Below are 6,239 nucleotides of genomic sequence, written 5' to 3' on the forward strand. Positions count from 1 at the left end.
TCAGGGTTTCCAGAACAGCCCCACCCTGTATGCAGAAGCTTTAAAGAAATCTATGTCACTTTGCACTCTCCCTGCCCCAGGACAGTTTCTCCTGTATGTAGATGACATACTGATCACGGGAAACACACAGGCAGACTGCAAAGCGAACACAATGACAGTATTACAACATTTAGCTGAGCAGGGCCACAAAGTCTCACAGCACAAATTACAACTGTGGAGCCCAGAGGTCACATACCTTGGACACAAGCTCACAGGGGAAGGGAGAACACTGTTAGACAGCAGAAAACTAGCAGTACAGAATGCTCCAAAACCGCTCGCAAAACAACAAATGATGAGTTATTTAGGTCTCTGCAATTTTTGCAGATGCTGGATACCTGAATATGCTCTGTTAGCTCAACCTTTGCAAAACTTAATTTATGGAAAAAATCTAGCACTGACAGATAAAATAGAATGGACACCTGAGGCAGAAAAAGCATTTAATGATTTGAAACTTGCCCTACAAACACGCACAGTCTTAGCCTTGCCAGACTATGACAAACTATTTTATTTGCATGTAGACGGAGGAGCAGGCTATATGAAGGCCGTACTCACTCAGGCCTTTGGGGAAAAACAACGCCCACTCGCCTTTTACTCATGTAAATTAGATTCTGTAGCCTCGGGACTGCCTACATGCATACAGGCCTGCGCAGCAGCTGCAGAAGCAGTAAAAAAGTCTGCAGACATTGTTCTAGGACATCCATTAGTTGTCAAAGTTCCCCATGCTGTAACCTCCATCTTACTGCAAGCAAACTTGTCTTATCTCACACATGCAAGACAGCTCTCATATGTAGGCATTCTGCTATCACAGTCACACATTACAATTGAGAAGTGTGGACAGCTAAACCCAAGCACACTTCTCCCCACTTCAGCAGATGGAGAAAAACACTGTTGCATGCAAAAATTAGATGAGGAAACGAAACCACGAGCTGACATTCATAGCACACCGCAACTGACCTTCACTGACATTTTTGTAGATGGCTCAGCATCCAAAAATAATCTGGGGAGAAACTGTGTGGGCTATGCAATAACCACAGCTGACAAGGTTTTAGAAGCTAAACCACTAACTTCCTCACACTCTGCTCAGAGCGCAGAACTGACTGCTGTCATCAGAGCCTGTCAACTGCATGAGGGACAAAACATAAACATACACACAGACAGCCAATATGTTTTTGCAGCAGTACATCATTTTGCTAAAATCTGGCAAAACAGAGGTATGGTTACTTCTACCGGTAACCCTGTGCAACACGGAAATCTTTTAAAGCAACTATTGGAAGTGATAACACTGCCAAAACAGCTGGCATTATGTAAATGTGCTGCACACCAAAAAGATGACTCTGAAATTACTAGAGGCAACAACTTTGCAGACATAGCTGCAAAAAAGGCAGCACATCAGCCAATAGAAACCTTAATGTCTGAAACCACAGAGTTAATACCACTTGATGTACTCAAAGATAAACAGAAAGCCGCACCCACTGCAGAACAAAAGAAGTGGTTAAAATGTGGTGCACAACTGAAAAATGACTTAATGACCTGTAATGGCAAACCAATACTACCAAAATCCCTACACAAAACAGCAGCCTTAGTGACACATGGCTCAACGCATGTGTCAACAGGAGGGATGGTAGATATTCTCTCTAAACACTTCTACACTCAAAATTTCGAAAATTCAGCAAAAGAATTTATCAGAACATGCATGATTTGCCAAAAACACAATGCACAGGGAAATCTCAGACCAAAAAGAGGTCATTTTCCCACACCACCTCACCCATTCCATACAATCCACATGGATTTTATCGAACTGGATGAATGCCAAAATTCCAGATACGCTCTAGTAATTATAGATGTATTTTCAAAATGGCCAGAAATCTATCCAGTAAAAAGAGCAGATGCAATTTCAGTAGCAAAATGCTTATGCAATCATTTCATCCCCACATATGGCATTCCCAGTCTGATAAGGTCAGACAATGGAACACATTTTGTCAATGACATAATCAGAAAAGTATCTGAAGCTTTAGGATTTAGCATCAAACATCACTGTGCATGCCATCCACAAAGTGCCGGACTAGTGGAAAGAACTAACGGTACAATAAAACAAAGATTAAGAAAATGCATGGAAGAAACAGGAAGGCCATGGCCCAAGTGTGTAGGCCTAGTAAAAATGTGGATGAGACTGACGCAAGGCTCTCAGAAGCTCACACCTTTTGAAATCATTCATGGCAGACCGTTCCCACTGCCAATCACAAGCGAGCCAATAGACAAATCAGTAAGGGAAACCACCTTAGCTGAATGGATGACTAAACTGCTTGAAAACAAAGACATTGTGTTGAATAGCCAACTGCCAAGTGATGTATCTACAGTGTCTTGCAGGTTAAAACCAGGTGATTGGATCCTGATCAAGGTGCTCCAAAGGAAAAATTGGAGCTCTCCCAGGTGGGAAGGCCCGTACCAAGTCCTTCTTACCACACCTACCGCCTGCAAAATAGCAGAGAGACCCTCGTGGATCCACCAAAGCCACTGTAAAAAGGTACAGGACGCATCAGGCTAAGACGCCAGCTCCCTAGAATCTCACCGGTGCTCTAGTGGTGGAGAGAGGGCCGATTGGGCAAAAAGCCCGCCCTTGTTCTTCTCGCCCTAGTCTACGCACCTGAGGTTTTAGTGTGCTTGGTCACCATGAAGACACTGTTCCTGCTATCAGCGATCCTCCTATCACTGGTGGCTCTCTTTGCAATATTCACACTGCAAGGCAGCTACAAAAGAAATCTGGAAAAAAGATGGACACATGACAACTCGCACCTGCGCGACCTGAACCAAGACCACAACCACCCATGGATGAACAACGCGTGGTATAGGTATGTGTACGACAGAACACGCGCTGACAACAGCACGGAGTGCTATGTGTGTTCACACATGCCAACAACGGCCATACACGCAACAATATATGGAATGGCACCTGAACTCGACGAAGCGATGTGCATATTCAACAAAGCGATAACTGGCAACTGCTCACGCAGAGATTTGATGACAACAGGACTGGCTCTAAAAGGTCAAAGCACAAAGAAGAAAGACCAAATTCCATGGTGTAATGACACAGACGTTAAACGTGTCATGAAACCAATCTCACAGCAAAGGGTCGTATTCAAACAGACAACCCCTTGTGCCTACAATCTGACAAACTGGAACTACGCCTGTGACGAAGAACATTGGGTAAACGTCAACGCCAGCAACACCAAAAGCAGATCATTCGCCATAGTTCTGCCACCTGACATACAGCACCCAATATGTTTTGACTTCTCGGACGGAAGCAGAAAGGTCGGACGGAACCTTAACTGCACACAAACCTTTGACATGACCCAATCCACAGGAACACTCACCTTCAAAAATGGAACTTTCTGGGTCCAGGGAGCCACTTGGGCCTGCGGGCCTAAAACCTACTTCATGCTCCCACCAAACTCCACCGGTCTGTGTACACCAGTGCTAATTTCAGACCACACCTTCAAGATCACAGCAGAGACACACGCACACACATCAAGAGCAAAGCGTGAAGTCGCTGAAGTGTTGCCACATGACTCAATTTATGGATCAGATGTGCCTAAGAACTTCAAGTTATGGACCACCGGTCAAAAAGTTCTCCACTCCCTGTTCCCTTGGGTGGGAACTGGAAAAAACATGTTCAGGATTGTGACTACCGATTTGGATTGTTCCTAAATGCCTCAGTAAAGATCAACAAGGCACAAAATGAAGAAATCTACGCAATACGCATTGTAGTGATGCAACACAGAGTCGCACTGGACATGATTTTAGCTGAAAAAGGAGGTTTGTGTGTATTGTTTAACACCACATGCTGTACATACATCCCAGACAATGTGCATTCACAAAACATGACCGATGCTCTGAACGCCTTGAGAAAGATTAAGGACGCTCAGCAACAAGACTATGTCACAAGCACTGAAGATTGGCTCACATGGTTGCTAAGTGGTTCTTGGAAGTCCCTACTGATTAAAGGACTTGTTTTTGTTGGAATTTTACTTTTACTTTTATGTGTTTTCACAACATGTGTAATACCCTGTCTGAAGAAAATGGTATCAAACATGGTGATGACCTCTATCAACGCTTATGTAACACTGCCTCAAATGGAAGATGTTTTGGAAAATGATTCATGTGATGATGTTGAAGTTTAATTCAAACCCAAGACTGTTAAAAATGACGTTCAAACCGAAAATGCTTAGACAAGAGGTTACGAATTGAAAAATATAGCAGTATTGTTATTATGGAAATTTGAACAACAGGAGGGAATGTTAGAAGATTTTTATTATTAAGACGTTTTATTAATCATTATTGCTGATATACTAAAGCTAAAAAGTGTTCATATTTCTGTTTGCACTCAACCAGCTGCACAACTAACTGTCTGCACCTTGCCTTAAAAAGACTTGTTTTGCTCTCACATTATCTAACTTTAACAGGAAACCGCCACCCAAGAGTAAGAAACGACCTTTTAAGAACATGACCTTTTTTGAACATAACGAGAAGTCGCACCTGCCTGTTTGACTAGATAAGAATGTTACTTCCTTTCTTGTATGCTTCATGCTGTGTATAAATAAAGGCAGAGAGCTGCTGCAGGGGTGTGAGTCTCCCTTGAGCTCTCACCCGTGCACGTTGAACTGTTACAAGTGTCTGAGTGTTATTTCATTATGCCTGATTACTTGATAAAGAATATCTCTGTCACTGTCTATCTAAAATATTATGTGCAAATGACATGTCGACACTTTTTCGTTTTTAATGTTAATATGGTGAAAAAATCTCTGAGGAAAGTTTCCTTGTTAAAACAAAAAAATCAGGCAGTTCTGAAGGGAAAAGGAGGTCCAGTCCATAACCAGCAAGTTGAAGTGGCCAGTAAGTCTGTTTGTAAAAGCCAAAAATAAAATACATGATTTTACATTGTATATTGTATTTTTTAGGTCTCCATGGAAAAGATTTATTTTACATCTATAACTGCTTATTCAATTTATCGTCATGGTGGATTTAGGCTGACTTTCATAGGACAAATAATTTATTTTGTTTTAATGCTGAAGGGGAAAAAAATTATGTGCCGAAAACCTTTATCTTGAATTTTTGTCTGTACAGGTAGAGATCACTGAAGAAGGTGAAAGCTTTTCTACTAGCTGGAATGACTGAAAATATGCTGACAGTCTGAGGAAGTTTTTGGACATTTGCTCACAAAGTAAAAGACATTTTCCAAATTAAAAAGAGAGAAAACTTGTGAATTCCATGGTGGTTCTTAGTGTAAGTATTGTTTTGTAGCCAATTTTTTAAGAGTTATGGAATTTTTTCTTGTTCTTCTTTTTAAATGAAAGTTTCATGAAAATAACTCGCATTGTCTCCATTTTGATATGCTCAGATGAGCCTATGCTCTCCGAAGTTTGATTGTACGTATCAATGTATAATTTCCAATTAGAAATGGAGAAAAGTGATCATCACTGTATTAATTTTATAGGTAATGTATAACGACAGTTGAATAGTGAAACTTGTTGCCTGAAAATTGCCTGTAAGTGCAGTGTACACAGTTCAAAAATGAACTAGGGCATGTGTTTGATTAGCAAAGCAGTAATATGTTTACATTACATGAAGAAATCATTTTTATGGGTATTAAATGATTCATTCTTTTTTGTTGAATATGAGTCAAAGAACATTCTGATGAGTTAAATTCATTCATGGCAATCTAATGAGAATGAGGTCCATCAAACCAATGACTCAGATGTATGTATTGCGCATGCTCTACGCCCACCGGATACGGAAGAGACCGTTGAGACGTTAACGAGCGCACGTGGAGTTACTCCTTTGGTATACTTAAGATAAGATAAGATAAGATAACTCTTTATTGTCATTGCACAGTCATACATAGTACAATAGTACAATGAAATTGGGAAACTGTCCTACGTCGGCACTACATATAACACAACACGACACGATATGACACATCACAACGCAACACAAACAACACAACACAGTATAATAACTTAGTAATAAAAAAAGAAGAATAAGTGTATTTTTATTGCACACTGTTATTATTGCACATTAATTATTATTGCACCTTGTTATAAATATAAATATTATTATTGTTATTGTTGTTTTAAACATTGTTACCTCCCCCCTAAAAAAGTCCAGGGAGGTAGCCAATCAGGTCAGCTATTTGCATTGATCAG

General features: G+C 40.7%; 1 pseudogene; it reads left to right on the top strand.

Moving 5' to 3' along the window:
* The first annotated feature begins 2,056 nt into the window (after nucleotides 1-2,056).
* On the top strand, nucleotides 2,057-4,217 carry LOC148096956 (uncharacterized; annotated as a pseudogene).
* The last annotated feature ends 2,022 nt before the right edge of the window (nucleotides 4,218-6,239 follow it).

This window comes from Neolamprologus brichardi, chromosome 20 (genome assembly GCF_056152115.1).
Source record: "Neolamprologus brichardi isolate AB-2024 chromosome 20, ASM5615211v1, whole genome shotgun sequence".
NCBI lineage: Eukaryota > Metazoa > Chordata > Actinopteri > Cichliformes > Cichlidae > Neolamprologus > Neolamprologus brichardi.